The sequence below is a fragment of the Natrix helvetica genome (genome assembly GCF_964273705.1).
Source record: "Natrix helvetica genome assembly, chromosome: 8".
NCBI classification, from domain to species: domain Eukaryota; kingdom Metazoa; phylum Chordata; class Lepidosauria; order Squamata; family Natricidae; genus Natrix; species Natrix helvetica.
Window position 1 is genome coordinate 9,460,957 of NC_138559.1, and position 21,985 is coordinate 9,482,941.

The following is a 21,985-nucleotide window of genomic DNA, read 5'->3' on the forward strand; positions in this document are numbered from 1 at the left end:
CCTCCAGAGCCTTCAGACACCTTCAGGTGGCTTCCCTGAAGGCTCTGGATGACAAAAAACGGCCCTATGGACAAACCGCATGCGTGCTGGCCAGCTGACAGGGCAATGCCTCGCGTGCCCTGACAAATGGCTCTGCGTGCCATCTGTGGCACGCGTGCTATAGGTTCACCATCCCGGTCCTATACCATCTCTGACAAATGAGTGTCCGGGTCTCTTCTTAAAAACCTCCAATGAGGAAGCATCCACAACTTCTGGAGGCAACTTCTGTTCCACTGGTGAATTGTCCTCACTGTTAGGAAGTTTCTCCTTAATTCCAGATTGCTTCTCTTCTTGATTAGCTTCCACCTATTGTTTCTTGTCCTGCCTTCAGGTGCTCAGCCTGCTTCACCAGGTTATTATTGTCAGGGGAAGTAAATCTAAGGAAAAATACTGAATATGCATCTCGGATTTTAGAAAGAAAGTCCGGGGATTGCCAACAGATCAATAAAATGACCATGCTTTAATTGCAACTAAACTAAACATTCTGTAGTTGGACCTTTGGTTTCTGATGTTTCTTCCAGCAATGTTTCAGGGAGGGAGCTGAAGATAAGGCAGACAGTTTTTCTATCTCCTCAAAACATCAAGGTAAAGGTTCCCCTCACACATGTGCTAGTCAGTGGTGGGTTTTCCATTTTTTTTTACTACCGGTTCGCTCGTGCACGCGTGACATTTCTGCACATGCAGAAGCCTCCCGCCGCCACCACTACCAGAGCAACCCACCCCTGGTGCTAGTCGTTCCCGACTCTAGAGGGGGAAGTGCTCATCTCCATTTCAAAGCCGAAGAGCCAGCGCTGTCCGAAGACGTCTCCGTGGTCATGTGGCCGACATGACTAAATGCCAAAGGTGCACGGAACTCTGTTACCTTCTCACCAAAGGTGGTCCCTATTTTTCTACTTGCACGAACTGCTAGGTTAGCAGAAGCTGGGACAAGTAACGGGAGCTCACTCAGTTACGCAGCGCTAGGGATTCAAACTGGCGACCTTTCTGATCGACAAGCTGTGCGTCTTAGCCCCTGAGCCACCGTGTCAAATTGGACATCAAATTGAACATGAAATTGGATCCCAAATCCACAGCGTTGCCTAGCCATAGACAAGGATCTCAGCACCCACAATCGCCCCATTAAACATGGGAGATCCAACATGGGAAACGTCATCTACATACCTTCCAAGAGAAGAATGCCACAAGTCCATTTTAATAGCTCTGAGTAATCCCTTATTCCTACTTTAGTGCAGACAATTACTGAGTCTGTCAATAAACCTTAACTGCATTTCCAGTGTTCAAAGGATGCATTTCATTGTAATCATTATCTCACCTCTAATAAGCAGGTCCATATTCTCATCTCCAGACAGAGAGCCGTGGACAGGGAAGGTTTAGTCTAGGAAAGAACATGAGGGCTGAAGGCCTCCTAATTACTAGGTTCATCATCATACCAAGCCATGGTGTGGAGAATAGAGCTTGAAGGGACCTTGGAGGTCTTCTAGTCCAACCCTCTGTTCAAGCAGGAGTCCCCATACCATTTCAGACACGTGGCTATCCAGTCTCTTCTTAACCTCCAGTGATGAAGCCCCTACAACTTCTGAAGGCAACTTCTGTTCCTCCGGGGAAGACACAAGGTGAAATCTTGGGAGTTATTCCCACCAAAGAGAAGACATTTTCAGCTGCCAAATTAGGCACCCAGAAATTTCAGCTGAACTGGAGAGAAATTGACTCTTGAACAGAAACAAGGTTAAGTGATTACACTGGTGTCAGGGGTGGGTTCCGGCAGGGATTACTGCCGGTTTACTCTGGTTTGTGCACTGCGCGCATGGCCAGTGCTATTAAAATTGTTCTGCGCATGCTCAGAACTGAAAAACAAGATAGGGAACCTGGGTCCCAGCGACCGAGGCCATTAAACCACTACAGGTTCGGCCAAACCTGTCCAAAACGGTAGGAACCCACCTCTGACTGGTGCCAAGAAGAGTTTGGAGCAGTATAAATGCCACATATGGAAGCTAATCCTCAAGAAAAGAATGAAGGGCTTCATTCAAATGGAAGACTATAGTACAAGACCTTGAGATTTATCATGATTTCACTCCACCAGAATTGCTGGGATTCACAGAACGTGCCAAAAACATACACCATCGTGGTTTACAAGCCACAAGAGCCAAAAGATTCTCCACCAAGCCAAACAAGCCACCTTCTAGCTTAGTCGATGACGTCAAGAATCAAGTCCGAAACCAAGGTGAGATTTAAACCAAGTATGGAAGCCCACTCTATCCTTACTATACCAACCCACCCTAACTTTATGATGCCCTGAAATATCTTTCATAGTTCCCAGCCAGCTAGCCAACTGGCCAGCTGGCTGGGAATCATGGCATTTAGAGTCCAACCCATCTGCCGGTTTTATGTTTAATGATCAGCTTGAAAAGTACAAAGGGAGAGAGAGCAAAGACTCAAGCCCTACCAGCCATTTTGTAGCCTGTCATTGAAAAGTTATAATAGGCCTCAGGAAATCACAACACGAGAAGCAATTTAACTGCTGAAGGCATACAGTCTGCAAATTTTTAGGGCCAATTTCTTAGTCCAAATTCTACCAGACCCTCAGTTATAACCTTGCTCCCAGTTAGCAAGATAAGTATGTGTGTGTGTGTGTGTGTGTATTTCAGCACATAGCCGTACTCAGCTGGTCTTTCTACATCTCAGAAGCTAACCGTCTTGGGTCTAATTAGTAATTGATGAGAGGTAAAGAGCTTGATATTCGTAATTCATCAAACCAAACAGTTCTACTCCCTACTGACAAAGCAAAGCCTAAAACCATGCTGAAGAAACATCAGAGTCACCTATTACAGATAGTCCTCGACTTACATCCAAAAGAGGATCACGTGTCCCCGGGATACTGCAGCTGCCTCAATCCATGCCAGTTGCAAAAGCATCCAAATTTTGATCAGGTGACGATAGGGATGCTGCAACAGTCATAAGTGTGGAAAACGATCGTGTCACTTTTTTTTTAGTGCCATCGTAATTTAAAACGGTCATTAAACAAATGGCATTAAGTCCAGGACTGCCTCTACTGACCTGGGAACTCCCAGCCAAAAGGCCTCAAAGCTAATGCTGGTAAGCCCACATTATCCCCCAGTGCAATGCGTACATCCCGCTAACTTCCATTTACCGTATTTTTCAGAGTATAAGACGCACCGGAGTATATGACGCACCAAGGTTTTGAAGAGGCAAATTTTTAAAAAAGGAGGTAGATAGATAGAGGGAGAGAGGGAGAGAAAGAGAGAGAAATATAGTAGGTAGGTAAGGAGAGAGAGAGCAGTTAGGTAGGTAAGTAACTAGGTAAAGGAATAGAGGGACAGACAGAGAGAGAGAGAGAAATAGATATAGAGAAATACAGTAGGTAGGTAGGGAGAGAGAGTGTGTAGGTAGGTAGGTAGGTAGGTAGAGGGATAGAGAGAGAGAAATAGAAAGAGGGAGAGAGAGAAATATAGTAGGTAGGTAAGGAGAAAGAGAGAGTAGGTAGATAGGGAGATATTTCCAGGTGTATTTATCCATGTGCTGGAGAAGGAAATCACTGACAATCTGCAGCACCTAAGACTTTGCTTCTGCTGGCACAACACTTGATCAATGCAATTCTCATCAATCAGTTAAAGAGCTTTCCAAAAGGGGAAAAAAAAGTTTTTGCACTCTGCAACCCCCCCCCCAAACGGCCCGTTTTTTGCTCCTTTTTGCCCTCCCCAGCCCCCAGGAGCACTTTGTGGGCTTCCCAAACCCTCTGCACATCCATTTTTGTGAAGGGGGTGGGGCTTTGGGAGGCAAAAAATGCTGTATTCGATGTATAAGACGCACCCAGATTTTCAGCCTCTTTTTTGAGGAAAAAAGGTGTGTCTTATACTCTGAAAAATACGGTACTCAGACTGTGTTTATAACAAGTGTGAACAGAATTGTGGCTTTTTTAAAGAAACAATGTCTTCCTGAAATCCTGGACAGAAGAACTGCCTTTTTTTAAAAAATATTTTTTTTTAATTTTGTTTTAATACAAACAATCCATCTTCCATTAAACAGTGTGTCCATCTGGGTACAAATATCTCGTGCAATAATAGTTAAAATTTACAACCATACTCATGACTTGTCTGTTCATAACTTAATACTAATATACATAATATATCTGATACTATAACAACCCCCTTCTTAAATTATTTAATTCTGTTAATATATTTTCTCTGTTCAATATTTCACTAGTCTACTTTCATTTCTAACTTTCATATTTATTCTCTCACCATCGGTAGAATGGTTCCCATATGCCCGTAATGGCGAACCTATGACACATGTGCCAGAGGTGGCACGCAGCGCCCTCTCTGTGGGCATGCGAGCCATCACCCCAGCTCAGCTCTGCTGCGCATGCGTGCATGCCTCCCGCCGGCCAGCTGGTCTTTGGGTCTCTGCTGTGCATGCGTGGGGGATGGGGCACATGCAGGAGGCACATGTGGGAGCCACATGTGCGGGGCAAAAAGCACATGCAGGGGGACACACGCACATGTACAGGGAGCATGTGACGGAATGTATGTGCATGCGCTGAGGCAGGGCATATGCACGGGGGCCGTTCGCGCATTGCATTTCAGGGGTTCGGCACACTTTGGCCTCTTGATGCGGAAAAGGTTTGCCATCACTGCCATATGCTATAATATTCAGTTTGCTCCTTCTCTTTAATTGCAAGTGTTAACCTATTCATTTCTGCACATTCGAATATTTCCCTAACCACATTCTCATCCGTAGGAATCTCTTCACTTTTCCAGTGTTGTGTAAATGCAATCCTTGCTGCTGTTATTACATGAATAATCAAACACACATTTTCTTTACTATAAGTTTCTAGTAAGATCCCCAGCAAAAATATTCCGGGTTTCAAATCAATATGCTGTATCAACTTCTCCAACCATGTATATATTTTTGTCCAATATTTTTTGGCTTCTACACATATCCATCACGTACATAAGATACAACACTTAGTGATAGTCGTAGATTACTAGTGAGCAATCAAATTATACTAGGAAACTAATAAAACAATATACATTCTAATGATACAAGCAACATGGTTATAGTCATAAGTAGAAAGAGATAGGTACTAGTAAGGATGAGAAGAATAATAGTAATACAGTCTTGGTAAATAGTTTGACAGCGTTATGGGAATTAGTTGTTTAGCAGAGGGATGGCATTCTGGGGGGAAACTTTCCTTGTGTCCAGTTGTTCTGATGTGCAGTGCTCTATAGTGTCTTTTTGAGGGTAGACGTTGAAACAATTTGTGTCCAGGATGTGAGGTATCTGTAGATATTTTCACAGCCCTCTTTTTGACTTGTGCAGCATACAGGTCCTCAATGGAAGGCAGGTTGGCAGCAATTGTTTTTTCTGCAGTTCTAATTATCCGTTGAAGTCTGTGTCTGTCTTGTTGGGTTGCAGAACCAAACCAGACAGTTATGGAGGTGCAGATGACAGACTCAATAATTCCTCTGTAGAACTGAATCAGCAGCTCTTTGGGGCAGTTTGAGCTTCCTGAGTTGGGGCAGAAAGAACATTCTTCGTTGTGCTTTTTTGATGACGTTTTTGACCTTAGGTGCCCATTTTAAGATATGAAAGATATCTTGAGATATGACAGAACCTAGAAACTTGAAGGACTCTACTGTTGATACTGTGTTGTTTAGTATTGTAAGAGGTGGTAGTATGGGAGGGTTTCTCCTAAACAAAGGCATTTCCCCCCTGAATCTGATGCTGCAAATATTACTCAAAATGTCTACCTGACTTGAAAAGGGGAGGTTGCAATTTAGCTTTAGGTCCCACTAGTTTATTTCCAAAGGAAGGTATACCTGAGTGTTAAAACTAAGCAGCAAATGCTCATGAATCTCCCAGAAAACTGGGGAGTCCTCTTCATCGCCGCTCCTACGTGCCTGCACTTCTTATTATGTTCAGACAAAGACAACTTGCTGTAAAGGGACTTTTTTTCTTCTTCTCCCCCCCCCTCCTCTAGCCAATGTCTCGTTCTCAAGCTGGAGCTTCTTTCTATTCCAGTCAGAGACGGTCTTGATGCTTTTTAATCCTCTCCGAAGACGACAATGGAGGGGTCTTGCCAGCCACCCCTGAGATTGCGGAAGGAAAGAGCTTGTGTGTGCTGAGGGGGGAATGGCTTTCTGCCAAAGAAATCCAGTGACAGGCCCCGACAGAGCTCAGCCTTGGCGGGTTTCCTCTCTGTGCGTGATTATTTGCACAGGGCTAGGCTGAGAGAAACAACAACGTCTGCAGGAATCCATCTGCTCAACTTTGAATATTCATCCCTAGCCCACATCTCTTCCCTCCTACTCCTGATCCTGCTATGACTGCAAACAAAGTCGAATTTATTGTATTTATTTAGGGTATCCATAAGTCATTCCCGTTGGCCAAAGGGTGACATCTGAAAACAGGAAACGGTAACAGAACTCCCTGCTCAGTACAATTCTATTCGCTCAGACTTCTTCCCTTAGCAAGATTTCGAAAAATCACTGTGATAGGAAGATTTTTTTTGGGGGGGGGGGGAAGAGGTGGGAAAATGGTGCTTTCCCTAAGGGTTGGGGGAGAGGGGAAGGAAGAGGAAGATTGTTTCTCCCCCTCCCCAGAAGTTGTGGTGATGGTGGTTTCACCAATTCCCAAAAACGTACATTTAGCATTCAACAGCAAACCTGATCAACAATATCAAATCCTGGTATCCAGCAAGTTTGGCATCATTTTGAGGTCCTTTTAAAGACATTACTCTTGGTTTAAAGTAATTCTTCAGTCTCAATTTGTAAATAAGGAACTGATTTTCTCCTTGGTTTTTTTTGAATAACACATTTAAATGTTATCTAAATCTGAGGCCCCAAAGAAGTCCTTTTTCATGCCAATCTGGGATGAGAAGGGATGACCATGTCTAGAAGGCATCAGTTAGAAGAAGTTAGAAGAAGCACCGTAACTTTCTTTGTTTCAAAACTCTACCAGGCTGGGTGTCAAAATTCACAATCCTCACATTGTCTTCAATGTCGAACTCCTACTTGTTCAGATCCGTTAAGGGGAAACAAAGATCTCTAGAAGACCTTTAAGGAAACGTTTGATTTAGTCAAACAAAACAGAAACAATTTCCCATTTTTCAACGTTGAAAATAAAAAAGAAGAGCTTTGAAGAAGCAGGAAATCAATTTGTACAGATCTCAGATGCTTGTTAAGACTTCTAAGGAATGCCTTTGCAGCAGAAACTTTAAGAAAACTTAGCCACTTATTAACATTTGATTTGCTGCCAACATTCCACTTCAAAATACCCTTTGACTTTTGAATTCCACGGCACCTACTTTTAGGCTATATTTTAAGCCTTAGGGTCAAGTGATATTTCGATAACCGGATAAGGAACTAAGAAAAGAAATGGAGTACTGCAGTCTGATCATAGGAACACAGAGAAAATGTTCATTGAGCTCCATAGATCCTTCTTCCAAGTAAATGCATACAACACCCTAACCTACAGTTCTCAAAATGGTGGGGAGAATTCATCGGAAGATAATCTCATTAAAAGTATCGGGGAGCAGGCTGACAATAAGTAGTTTGGGCTGAAAAAAAATCCCCAGCACCAGTTAGAAAACACAATTCTGGAACAAACAGAGCATTTAACTTGATTCCACGCATGGCAATTTCCTACAGATCCTTCATTTCCACCCAAAGCTCAAGATGAGTATGATAAAAGCCCTCGCATTCTCACTGGGATGGCTCAATTAGCAGAGGAGTTACTATCTTGCTGTAAGTCATCAAGCAGTGAAGACGGGAGTGTAAATCAACCACTTGCAAGAGAAGGAAAATGGACTTCAAACACGGATTGTATCTTCTGTGAATGGACACATTCTGAACTAACCAGGGAACAAAACAATCAATCTACGCTCTCTCTCTTGCTCTTTCTTTCTCTGTCTCTGTCTGTCTGTCTGTCTGTCTGTCTGTCTGTCTATCTGTCTGTCTGTCTGTCTGTCTCTCTCTCTCTCTCTCTCTCTCTCTCTGTTTCTCTCTCTGTCTCTTTCTCTGTCTCTCTCTCTATTTCTCTCTCTCTCTCTTACTCTCTCTCTCTCTCTCTCTCTCACACACACACACACCAATTTCATGATGTTTAGATACCATTCCCATATCTTAAGATCCATTCATTTCTTGGCTCCCCTTCGTACATGCTAATAGCTCTGGAATAAGCTTTGCTTCTGCCATTTTTCACTCCCTGATCCTTAGAAACACTGGGGAGATGATCTAAGGTTTTTTTCACTCCAACTGCTATCAAAACACAAAGAAGAAGGAGAACCCCTGAGGAGCTAACCAATGTTCTCTCCAACAAACAAATGGGAATGTGTCAAAATGGACCCCTCCCCATCACAGTTGCTGGTTTGGTGCTTTGTAAAAGAAGAGTCATCCATCATGGCAACATCACCCCACTTCCAATTTAAAAGAATGGTGAATGAGTTGTATCCAGCGTGGACTTTCAGACTTCAATCAGAACAGAGCTGGAAGGGACCTTGGAGGTCTTCTAGTCCAACCCCCCGCTCAAAAGCAGGAGTCCCCATACCATTTCAGACATGTGGCTATCCAGTCTCTTCTGTGACTACACTGTGACTACACTGGTGCCAATAGGATTTTGGGGCAGTACAAATGCCACCTATGGAACCTAATCCCCAAAGAAAGAATGAAGGGCTTCATACTAATGGAGACTGTAGCACAAGACCCTGGGATTTAATAATCGAAAGTTCTCTAACACTTTTTTCCTAATAGGCATTAGAAGCAGTCCTACTCTCTTCTACAATTTATTTGTAGAATCTCCCCTCTCCTCTTCCGCTCTGAAAGAACACCCAAAAGTAAAAGAAATCAAAATATAAAAACAAATCCACTAAAGTACATCAGAGAGAGAGACAGAGACAGAGACAGAGAGAGAGAGAGCGCAGAGACACAGAAGAATCAGAGACAGAGAGACACAGAGAGAACAGAGAGAGAGAGAGAGAGAGAGAGAGAGAGAGAGAGACTGAGAGACAGAGATAAAGAGAGAGAGAGAGAGCAGCTTTAATGATGAAAGAGCATCCAAAGATGGAATTAGTCTACTTGTTCAGCCAGGAATCCTGACGTTCTTTGTGAAGAAAGAGGTGTGTTTCTTGATCTAGCAAAATGTTATTTAATTGTCGTAGGACGGAAGGACCTGTGCTAGAAGGTCTACATGAAATACACAGAAGTCCTTATGTTTGTTTTTTAAGAGGGGGAAAACTTTAATAAATATCACGCAACATAGTATCTATTGCAATTGCAATCCTCAAACAAGTCCACAGGACCATTGGCGGAAATCAGTTCTTGGATAAGAAAGAAAGAAAGAAAGAAAGAAAGAAAGAAAGAAAGAAGGAAGGAAGGAAGGAAGGAAGGAAGGAAGGAAGGAAGGAAAGGAAGGAAGGAAGGGTAGGAAAGGAGGGAGGGAAGGAAAGAAGGCAGGCAGGCAGGCAGGCTCTGACTCCCAGAAAATTTAAAAAAAAACATTTCCATACTTTTTATTGGCCTGCTGCATGCTAATAAAACAAGGAAACCTTTGAATTCTCTCAAGAATTTCATCTGGCTACACAAAAAAGCACTGTACAGCAGATTGCCGGTGCGCGCAGGACATCGAAACAGCCCCAAAATGTAAGCTGGAAAAATGCAATATATCCCTACTTACTTTCCTTGCTAAATCGAATGCCAAATTAACACTTAAACACTTTCAAAAATGACAGCTCAACCTTCCCCGGGTGTTTATTTGGAATGTCATTGTTCCTTCTTACTTCAAAAGTAACACTTGAATGTTTAAAACAAGGAAATGTCTATTTAATTGATAAACTTAAATCCCTTCTCAACCCATATAAAACCGCATCAGAAAGAAAGTAACACAGTAGAAGATGCCGTCTATCATCAAAGTTTCTTATGAGCCTTTTATTGTTCCACACAAGATAAGGACGGAGAATGAGATCTGCACCTCACCGTTTAGTAAACCAACAACACTCAATCTGTCTTAATTCCCCAGATTTAAGACTGCAGGAAAAAGTGGAGGAGAACTTTATTTCCCCTTTTACAATGGGACCAATGTAATCTCCAGAGAATCTGCATTTCTCTTCTGTTACTGATCCTCTTTACATTTTGCAACAAACCATTCCTTTCTGAACTGTTGTTATTGAATAAATCATAATAGGTGGGATTTAGATGTAAAGGTAAAGGTTCCCCGGCACATGAGTCGTTCCTGACTCTAGGGGGCGGTGTTCATCTCCGTTTCAAAGCCAAAGAGCCAGCGCTGTCCGAAGACGTCTCCGTGGTCATGTGGCCGGCATGACTAAATGCCAAAGGCGCACAGAACGCTGTTACCTTCCCACCAAAGGTGGTCCCTATTTGTCTACTTGCATTTTTACGTGCTTTCCAACTGCTAGGCTGGCAGAAGCTGGGACAAGTATTGGGGGCTCACTCCGTTACGTGGCGCTAGGGATTCAAACCGCTGAACTGCCGACCTTCTGATCGACAAGTTCAGCGTCTGAGCCCCGGCGTCCCTTGTTGTTATTGAATAGATCATAATAGGTGGGATTTAGATGTACTAATTCATAAATCATGGCTTAGAAATCAGGTTGGCTGGATTCACATAACTTACCCATGCAAAACCATGCGCTTTTATGATTTAACATCATATACAGTTCTAACCCAGCCTAAGAAACATGCATTCTGTCCTGCAGCTAACATATTAAGCACCATACAGCCATAATCCAAAACCAGAACATTGTTGAAGTTGCACATAATTAAGACTTTCAAAATATCCTGGATAGAAAATCTCCTTAACTCAAGGTTCACTACCATAGTTTCTATTTATTTATTTATTGAAAAATAGTTACAATACTTTTTGAAGGTGTCCTTTCAGTTAATGATGGGGAGAGGAGCTTTTATTTGGAATAAAGTACTTAAAAGATATTCAGTTCTCTAAAAAAATATCTTTTATGGGCTCCGATACTGTTGGATATTAGCTTCTGCACACACCAAAGTGAATCTGGAGGAATAAGAGAGATTAACTGGCCCCCAAAGTATCAAAGGCAGAAACAGTTTGCTTCAAAGTTGATTCTAAATAGCCCCGTCTATCCCTTAAGGCGTGTGCTTTATAAATATTTGTATGCTTATAAATGGGAATATTAAGATATTATTCCCTCCTGAGCTGGCAATTAATCGCGAAGAGGCAGCTATGAGTCTGGAACATAAGACAACATAAAAACACCTGCAGAGATCCTGTTCCATAGCATAACATCTGATTTTATGGCTATATTGCAATGACCTTGGTGAACCAACAAAGCACTCTTTAGCACCTGTATTTGCACAACACGTAGCTGTACCTAATCTCAGAGTGGAGGCAGACACACCCATGAGAGCTCCCGGTAACCTTTCCCTTATCTTGCATACCTTGGAGCAAGAAGGAGACATATCACAGGTCTAACCATCTGTTTAAAAAGTCCATGTTCTGGAGACCCATGGCTTATCTCCTCTCCCAGCAAGAGAGACAAGAGAGAGAGGGGGGGAAACAGAGAGATAGAGACAGAGAGAGAGAGAGAGAGAGAGAGAGAGAGAGACAGAAAGACAAAGAGAAAGAAAGAGACAGAGAGAGACACACACACAGAGAGACACACAGAGAGAGAAACAGACAGACACAGAGAAAGAGATACACAAAGAAAGAGCGAGACAGAGACACACATAGACAGAAATGCAGAGAGAGAGACAGAGAGACAGAGACAGACAGAGACAGAGAAAGAGAAAGAGAAAGAGAGACAAACAGACAGAGACAGACACGAGAAAGAGAGGGACACAGAGATACACACACACAGGAATACAGAGAGAGAGAGAGACAGATAGAGAAACACACAGAGAGAGAAATATATATAGAGAAAGAGAGAGACAGACAAGAAAAAGAGACACATAGAGAAAGACAGAGAGAGACAAACTTCCAGAATTCTGGCTGGGGAATTCAGACCTGTGCAACTCCTTTTAGCTGGCTGGGGAATTCTGGGAGTTGAAGTCCACAGGTCTTAAAAGTCGCCGGGGTGGACGCTGCTGCTGTAGTCCACAGGAAATGACATCACGGTCCACTCTTAATGATGTCACAGGACTCTGCTCAAAGACCAGTGCCTACCAGCCAACGCAGCAGTCAACTTGCTAGGCCTTTATGGCAGGGGTGTCCAAACTTGGGAACTTTAAGACTTGTGGACTTCAACTCCCAGAATTCCCCAACCAGCATGGGGAATTCTGGGAGTTGAAGTCCACAAGTCTTAAAGTTGCCAAGGTTGGACACCCCTGCTTTATGGAAACCAGCCATAAGCAAAGAGACAGACTTGATATTCAACCCTTCCAGAAGAAAGTCAACACAGGGAGGCCCCTTCAAGCCAATTTACACATAAGTTTACACAATTTACACCACTGCCTTGTAAACAATCCTCCCCCCCAATTCTTGCCACCTCATCAAATAGGTTTTAAACTTTAACAGGTGGCCAATATGCTCCAAACTCCATTTGTCCGGCCAATACTAACAAAGTGCACAGGCAGGAGCAGTTTGGCATGGTGGAGCTTGGCAATACGTTGGTTTTCCTGGAAGGAACTTCACCGACAAGGCGAACCTTTGCCCAGCCCCTCCTCACCAGCCTTCTGTCTCTCCATCCCCTGCTTTGGCTTCAACTTGGCAACCCAGCAGGCAGTTTGTGGGATTTTTCTTGCCACAATTTGTTAACAGAATCACTGCAGTTGTTAAGTGAGTTACCCTGTTTCCCTGAAAATAAGACCTCCCCGGATAATAAGCCCAATCGGGGCTTTTGAGCGTGTGAGCTAAAATAAGCCCTCCCTGAAAATATTGCAACACAGCAGCAGCCATGAGGTCACCATGCTCGCCACCTCCTGCACCTCAAAAATAATAAGACCTCCCCCCCAAATAAGGCCAAGCGCTTATTTTGGGGGGTCAAAAGAAAATAAGACCCTGTCTTATTTTGGGGAAAACACAGTGGTTTCTCACTTCTAGTTTAATTCATGGTTCCCTCATTGACTTTGGTTGATCGAAGGTCACAAAGGGGGGATCACATGAAGATGGGGGGTTCCTCCCCAGCTGCTGGCTTGTCACCTCAACTCATTCCTGCCATATGAAAAACAAAAAAAGGACAGCTCGCCCAGTACAGTTAGTCCTCGACTTACGGCCACCAAATTGACATCAAAATTTCTGAGGGATTTGCTTTGCCCCCTTTCTTGCCACACTTGTTAAGTGAATCACTGCAAGTTGATAAGATAGTAACCTGGTTGTGAGGGGAATCTGGCTTCCCCACTGACTTGGCTTGTCAAAAGGTTACAAAAGGGGGGATCATGGGGCAGTGGGACACAGCAACGGTAGTTAAGTATGAACCAGTTGCCAATCATCTCCCTTTCGATCACATGATCCTGGGGAATGTTACAAAGGTTGGCACTGTGAAAAATGGTCGTAAGTGATTATTTTCAGTGTCGTCGTAACTGTGAATGGTCGCTAAATGAAATGCTATAAGCTGAGGACGACCTGTAACAGATCTCCAAAGTACCTGGCCTTATCAATGAACCAACAGTCATCACTACATGTACAACACACGCCTTTTCCCAAAAGTGGTGGTGTTTTTTTTCCACCCAAAAGACAGCTGGACTTTCTTGAAGACTTTTTTTTCCCCCAAGAAGCTTCTTCAGAACTGAACTGAACTGTGAACTGAGGAAGCTCCTTGGATGAGAAGCAAAACGTTTTCAAAAGAAAAGAAACAAGGAATTCCATTGCCTTTTGCTTAAAAAAAGTACCTTTGGGACAACCGTGACCTAGATGATTGAGAATCTCCATTGACCATCCAGCACTGCTGGGCTACAGCAGAGCTCACCAACCTTTCGGACCTCAGGGATCACTAAAATCATAATTTTAAATCCCATATGAATTTTTTTAATAGGATAAATAGTATTTAGTGCAATATAAAAAAATGCAAATCATTTTTCTGTGGACCAGGAAACTTTTCTCACAGACCACCAGTTGGGTGAACCACTGGGCTACAGAATCCATGCAAGCTGGGAATTCTAGGGTGCTGCATCCAGGGAGGGTACCAAATCGAAGGATTTGCAATAGTTCCATCCATGTGCTTGGCACACCACGAGAAATTCCATCGCCAAAGAAAACAAGACCCTTTTCAGGTCCCCAAGGAGCCCCCAATGCAGATTTTGAAAGCGGAGGAGGAAAAAAGCAAGGGATACCAGTCAAGGAAGGAGCGTTTTCTACTTTGGGAGGGAGAAAGCTTAAAGATTCTTGATTGAATGTATTTTACTTTTCTTTATGTACACGGAGAGCATATGCACCAAAGACAAATCCCTTGCATGTCCAACCACACTTGGCCAACAAAGAATCCTATTCTATTGGAAATGAGTATGATAGAAGCCCTCGCGTTCTCACTGGGATGGCTCAATTAGCACAGGATTTACTATTTTGATGTAAGTCACCAAGCAGCGTAGACAGGAGTGTAAATCAACTACTTGCAAGGGAAGGAAAACGGACTTCAAACATGGACTGCATCTTCTGTGAATGGGCACACTCTGAACCAACCAGGGAGTAAAACAATCTGTCTGCTCCCCCCCCCCCCTCTCTCTCTCCCTCTCTCACACACACCATGTTCATGATGTTTAGATTTCTATTCTAAAGCTTAAAGTAAAACCGTCAAGGCACGAGAACTCCAAACGGCGGCTTTTAAAATCCGAACTCGCGTCGGATAGACTCGACGCCCCCCAGATACGAGTTAAGGTGCTCTCAGGAGTATCTCAAGAGGAGACACACACACACCCCTCCTTCATTTCAGATTATTCCACCACCTTCTTGGAGTCCAGCAGAAGAGAAATCAAGCCGATCTCCAACTTGGAACGGCCGGTTTAGGTAAAGCAGCGCCGGCCCGCCTTGCAAAACCCATGCACGTCTGTATGTGCGTGCCCGCTATGCTTGCTTGTTCCCGTGCCTGCGTTGAGTGGGGACACGAGCGACTGCACCAAACCCAAACGGGATCGCGGCCAACAGCACCCACCCACGCCCCCATCCCCTCTTCCCGGCTTTCCCACCGACCCACCTCGGCAAAAAAATAAAAATTAAAAAAAAAAACCCGCCGCCCTTTTCCTTCGGCCCCCGCACATCCGCAGCCGGTAAGCGCCCCTCCGCGGGCCTCCGCTCGTCTCTTCTCCCCCCCCCCCCCGGTCTCTCATCTCCGGGAAGCGGGCCGGGTTCCGAGCCTTGCCCCCCACCCCAAGCCGTTGCACTGCCGGGCGCCAAACGCCGGGGGCGATGGAGAACCCCCCCGGCTCAGTTGAATACCAGCGGGAACTTTGCCAATTGCAATCCCACCCCTCACCTCCCCAGCATTTCTCCCTCCGGGAAAAAAAACTACAACCCCCCCCCCAATAAAAACGGGGGTCGGGATCCCGGGATGGCTCCCCCGGGGGGTCCCGAAGGCCGCACTTGCGGGGACCCCCCTTTGGGGGAAAAGGGAAAGTTTGGGCGAAACTTTCTCTCTCTCCAGCCACGGGCCAACTTACCGCTCGGACGGGGGAGGGGGCCCTCCCGGGCGCAGGCCAGCCTTTCAAGGGGGGTGGGTGGTGGGGGGAGAAAGTCCTGCGAGGCCGACGGTCCCAGGTGTCCCCTCCGCTCCGCAGGACCGAAACCGACTCCGGCGCCGCTGGGAAACAATAGGCGAGCCACGCGCGCTCCTCCTCGTCCTCGTCTGGGCTCAGAGTCCGGGCTCCATCGGCGGCGAAGGCAGCCCAGCAGCAGCGGCGGCGGCGGTGGTGGCGGCTGCAACTCCGCCTTCCCAGCGGCCACGGAGGAGGGCAGGCAAGGCAGGTGGCGCGGGAGAAGCGGCGGCCACGGGGCGCTCCGGAAGGGCTCTCCGGCAGAGAGAGAGAGAGAGAGAGAGAGAGAGCGAGAGAAGGCGAGGGAGCGCGGCGGCTGCTGCTGCTTCTTTCCTGGCGCTCCGCAGAGCGGCCGGTGCTGGAGGCGACTCACTCGGGCGCTCGCCCAGTCCGGCGGCGAAGAGCAGCCGTGGGGAGTGAGTCACTCCCAGCCCGCCCGTCCGGCTCCGCCCCGTCCGCCCCGACTGCCAGCCCCTCCTGCTAGGGTCTCCGGGAGCTCCGGCGTTGCTTAGCCGGCTGGGAAGGGGCCAAGGCGAACCGAGCCGCCCCCGGGCTGCCTTCCCACCCGCTAACGACGCGGGCCGGCCGATGGAGGAGGAGCTGCTGCGGCACAAGACTCCGCGGGCTTCCCGGCTTTGCGAAGCTGCCTGGCCTGGGGGGGGGGGGGGGTTGGATCCGCCGCGGTTCCTTTCAGCCCCCCAATGGGGAGATGGTGGGGAGGGGGCGAGCCTCTTCCGCCTTGAACCCCTGCCGGATTCCGCAGGACAGGTAGTCCTCGACTTAACAACGGTTGGCTTAGTGACCGAAGTTACAACCGCACTGGGAAAAAGTCAGCCGTGACCATTTTTCAGGCTTAGGACCGTGGCAGCTCACGTGATTTACATTCGGATGCTTGACAAGGGCTTCATATTTATGACGGTCGCAGTGTGCCATGCGATTCTCCTTTTGGTGACTTTCTGACAAGTCAATGGAGAAAGCCAGATTCCTGCGTTACTGATTTCCCAGCTTCGTTTAACCAGCATGGCCAGCAAAGTCGTCAAATGGAGCAAGGCTTGCTTAACAAATGTCTCGCTTAGCAACATCAATTCAGGGCTCAGTTGTGGTTGTAAGGCGAGGGCTAGCTGTACTTTCTCCCTCCTGCATCTGCTCCTTTCTCTAAGCTGGGAGATTTCAGGCTGGAGTGGGGGAGGGGTGTCTCTGTCGGGTGGCGAACTACTGAGAAAGGAGTCAGGGTTGGGGGGGGGGGAGTTGTTTTTAAGCCTGATCATGCCTCCGCAGGCAAATTGGGACCTCGATCCGAATTTGCTGGCATTTGCTTTCAGGTGTGCCCCTCCATTCTTGGCAGAGAGGGTGTCTGTCACCCCGGAAAGTGACTTCCTAGGATACAGAAATTAAGAATGCAAGAATACAAAAATACAATAGCAGAGTTGGAAGGGACCTTGGAGGTCTTCTACTCCAACCTCCTGCCTGGGCAGGAAACCCTACACCACTTCAGACAAATGGTTATCCAACATCTTAAAAACTTCCAGTGTTGGAGCATTCACAACTTCTGGAGGCAAGTTGTTCCACTGATTAATTGTTCTAACTGTCAGGAAATTTCTCCTCAGTTCTAAGTTGCTTCTCTCCCTGATTAGTTTCCACCCATTGCTTCTTGTCCTGCCCTCAGGTGCCTTGGAGAATAGCTTGACTCCCTCTTCTTTGGGGCAACCCCTGAGAAATTGGAACACTGCTATCATGTCTCCCCTAGTCCTTCTTTCTCTTAAGCTAAACATACCCAGTTCGTGCAACCATTCTTCATATATTTCAGCCTCCAGTCCCCTAATCATCTTTGTTGCTCTTCTCTGCACTCTTTCTAGAGTCTCCACATCTTTTTTACATCATGGCGACCAAAACTGAATGCAGTATTAAAGTGTACAGTAACGATTTTAAAAATGTGGCATCTTGGTTTCTTCCCCTGTTCCGATCCCAGTGAAATCTCCGAGTTACTCATGTCAAAGGTGGTCACACAACTTCATGTAACCTTGTAGGGAATTGCGGTAAAGAATCTTGGCTTCTTTAAACCAGAGTCTGCTTAGCCAGAGTTATTACTTATGTAAGACTCTAAGCTGCAATGGGGTGTGCTTGATTGACTGTATCATGCAAAGCCATGGCTATGGCTTATTCAACCAGAAACCATAGCTATGAGCCATGGCTGAGCAAACTGTGGTTTGAAAGAGTGCACAGTGGCTCACTTCGGCCCTAACACTAAGCCACAAACTATGCTTTACAAACCAACAGTTGTGAGTCAGTCACTTATTGAGCTTAGTGGAACAAGCCATATTTTTGATGGGTCAATCAAGCCAATGAATAGTTTGTGTGCAAGTTTTACAATGAATTTTATCAGGAGCAAACCTAAATATATTGCTAAACCAGGGGTCCCCAGTCTCTTGGCCACAAACCAGTATCAGTCTGTGCTCTGCACCAGTCCTGGGCCAGTTAAGAACTGGGTTTCACAGCTGTAGGTGAGCGGCAGGCAAGCAAGTGAAGCTTCAACTGTACAGGTAGTCCTGGACGTTATGACCACAACTGAGCCAAAAATGCCTGTTGTTAAGTGAGACATAAAGCCCCACTTTATGACTTTTCTTGCCACAGTTGTTAAGTGAATCACTGCAGTTGATAAGTTAGTAATCCGGTTGTTAAGTGAATCTGCTTTCCCCATTGACTTGGCTTGTCAGAAGGTCGCAAACGGGGATCATGTGATCTTGGGACACAGCAGCGGTCGTAAATAGGAACCAGTGGCCATGTGTCTGAATTTTGATTATAAGTTCCTGGGGATGCTGCGATTGGTCGTTACTGTGAAAAATGTTCATAAATCATGTTTTTCAGTGTCCTGGACCAGTGGCCTAAACCATCTTTTCAATCATTCATTTTAGATTTTTCAGCAATTAAGCCATGTCAGCCTGTTTACTCAACTCACAAAATCTTTGCTTTTTTTTAGTTTTAGTTACTAGCTGATAATCAGCGTTGTCCAGCTATGGATTCATCCAAATCCTGTATTACACAGGAGAAGGCCAGATTTCGGCGACAATTAAATTCATTACAAATCTTTTCCCTGTGACCCCAGAAGCGGCAAGAAAAGTGATACCACCTTAATTTCTATTGTTGGATTTTCCCCCTTACCAGAGGGAGCCCCCTTGTGGAGTACTGTGAAGCCGTTACCATGGCGACTCCAATACAATACCATAGCAGAGTTGGAAGGGACCTTGGAGGTCTTCTAGTCCAACCCTCGGCCTAGGCAAGAAACCCTATACCATTTCAGACAAATGGCTATCCAACATCTTCTTAAAGACTTCCAGTGTTGGGGCATTCAGAACTTCTGGAGGCAAGCTGTTCCACTAATTAATTGTTCTGTCAGGAAATTTCTCCTCAGTTCTCAGTCGCTTCTCTCCTTGATTAGTTTCCACCCATTGCTTCTTGTTCTACCCTCAGGTGCCTTGGAGAATAGTTTGACTCCCTCTTCTTTGAGGCAACCCCTGAGATATTGGAAGACTGCTATCATGTCTCCCCTAGTCCTTCTTTTCATTAAACTAGACATGCCCAGTCCCTGTAGTTTCAGTTTCAGTTTCAGTTTATTAAATTTATAAACCGCCCCCTCTCCCCGAAGGGACTCGGGGCGGTGTACAGACAATAAATATACAATAGACAACAAAACAAAACACAAAACCCCAGACAAAACAACTTAAGCACACAGTCTGTACAGTAACCATAAACTAACTGATAATTAAAACCAATTAAAACCAATTAAAATACCCCAGAATTTAAAATTTTTAAATGCCATCCAGGAAGGTCAGGATTAGATTATACTTATAAATGCGATTGGGCCAGGCCAGCTAATTGGAACAAGTGGGTCTTGAGTTTCTTACGGAAGGAGCGGAGATCAGCAGTAATTCTAATATCGGGGGGGAGGTCGTTCCAGAGGGTTGGGCCCATCACAGAGAAGGCCCTACTCCTGGGCACCGTCCGCCCGCATTGCTTAGCGGATGGTACCCGGAGGAGTCCCTCTCTGTGAGAGCGAATTGGTCGCAGGGATGTGTGGGGTAGGATGCGATCCGTTCTGTAACCGTTCCTCATATGTTTTAGTCTCCAGTCCCCTAATCATCTCTGTTGCTCTTCTCTGCACTCTTTCTAGAGTCTCCACATCTTTTCTACATCATGGCAACCAAAACTGAATGCAGGATTCCAAGTATGTCCTTACCAAGGCATTATAAAGTGGTATTAACACTTCACGTAATCTTTGATTCTATTCCTCTGTTGATGCAGCCTAGAACTGTGTTGGCTTTTTTGGCAGCTGATGCACATGGCTGGCTCATATTTAAATGGTTGTCCACTAGGACTTCAAGATCCCTCTCACAGTTACTACTATTGAGCAAGGTACCACCTATACTGTACCTGTGCATTTCATTTTTCTTGCCTAAATGTAAAACCTTACTCTTTTCACCATTGAATTTCATTTTATTAGATAGTGCCCAATGTTCAAGTTTGTCAAGATCCTTCTGTATCTTAAGCCTGTCTTCTGGAGTTTTGGCTATTCCTGCTAGCTTGGTGTCATCTGCAAATTTGATGAGTTCCCCTTTTATTCCCTCATCCAAATCATTGATGAAGATGTTGAAGAGTACTGGGCCTAAAATAGAGACTCAGGGTACTCCACTGCATACTTCCCTCCATGTAGATGCAGTTCCATTGAGGACTACACGTTGAGTGCGGTTGGTCAGCCAGTTAAGAATCCATCTGGTGGTGATGCTGTCAAATCCACATTCTTCTACTTTATCTAGTAGTAGGTTATGGTCTACCTTACCAAATGCCTTACTTGTCCAAGTAAACTATATCGATGGCATTCCTCTGGTCCACTAATTTTGTCACTTTGTCAAAGAATACAATAAGATTAGTCTGGCATGATCTGTTTTTGACAACCCCATATTGGCTTTCGGCTATTACTTTGTTTGCTTCTAGGTGTTCGCTAATTCGTTGCTTGATTATCTTTTCCAGAATCTTTCCTGGTATTGAGGTCAGGCTGATAGGTCTGTAGTTTCCTGGATCTATTTTTTTCCCTTTTTTGAAGATGTGAACCACATCAGCTCTTTTCCAGTCCTCTGGCAGTTCCCCAGTGCTCCAGGATCTCTGAAAGATATAGTTCAGTGGTTCTGAAATCTCGTCTGCAAGTTCCTTCAGAACCCTGGGGTGTAATCCACCTACTAAATTTAAATACCCGAACATTGGAGGTCTTCTAGTCCACCACCACCCCCTGCTCAAGCAGGAGACAAAGGGTGTGCTTCAACCATTCTTCTAATTTCTATGCCACTTTGGGTCTGCCAACACTATCTTTCAAAGTGTTTCAAAGCTGGCTCGCACATCGTGCTACACAACAGCTTGTTTTAACTAGGGTTTGACTAAACTACAGTACTTATGTCACATCCATGCCATTAAACGACAGAATGGAAGGATCTGTATAATTTGTCCAAATCCACAATCTGGATTCCTAAATGCACGCTCCTCAACCAAACTCACTCAACTGTGTTATAAGCACACAACCTGGTCTCCTTTTCTTTTTAATTTTCCTACCGAAAACGTTTTAAGGATCTTTCAAACTTGCTGGTGCTTCTGACATCTTCTTTTCTTCAAAATGCCCTCTAGGGAATGAAAGGAAAAACAGGAAAGAAGGAAGCAGGAGAAGTCTCCATTAATTGTTGTTTTTGTTGGGAGGCCGAGCTGCACCCCAGGCAAGAGATCCTGGACTTTTAGTCTGCTATGCTAAGCACCTGCCCAATGTTTAGGATGAAGTTTTCATCAGGGAAAATTACTGTATGGAAACAAATTGGGCAGAGCTCTTGAGAATCTCTGCTATTAAGGATGGATAGATAAAGCCATTTCCAGTCATCTTTCCTAAATTCAGTCAATATGCAACCTTCAGTTTTCTCTATTTTGATCTAGGTTTCCTGAGACAGTAAAAATCACATGCTTAGTCCCAAAAACCTTCTTTTATTTAAATGGCTGTGAATTATATTCATTCACAGCCCATAATGAGTCGCAAACAGTCTGGCAGAAGTCTGCCACAGTCTTTCAGGGTAAGGCTGAGAAGCACCCACCTTTAACTCCCTTGAAACGCTGCCAGAGACCTCATTGCCAATTAGTTTTGCAAGGCCAAACAGAGCACAGAGTCAAAACGGAGCTTCAGAATTTAAACCGACCAAAATGAACAATATTGCTTCCTGCAAAGGCTCATGTCCATT

General features: G+C 45.2%; 1 protein-coding gene across 3 annotated transcripts in view; it reads right to left on the reverse strand.

The window, feature by feature from the left end:
* The window catches only part of FGFR1 (fibroblast growth factor receptor 1), a 129,256-nt gene extending 113,086 nt beyond the window's left edge, over positions 1-16,170 (reverse strand). For 2 of the 3 annotated variants that reach the window (XM_081960746.1, XM_081960745.1), the window contains exon 1: positions 15,627-16,170. The gene's annotated coding sequence lies outside the window, so the exon portion shown is untranslated. The remainder of the gene's footprint in view (positions 1-15,626) is intronic. The other variant, XM_081960744.1, reaches the window with a different exon arrangement.
* Between the last annotated feature and the right edge of the window lie 5,815 nt (positions 16,171-21,985).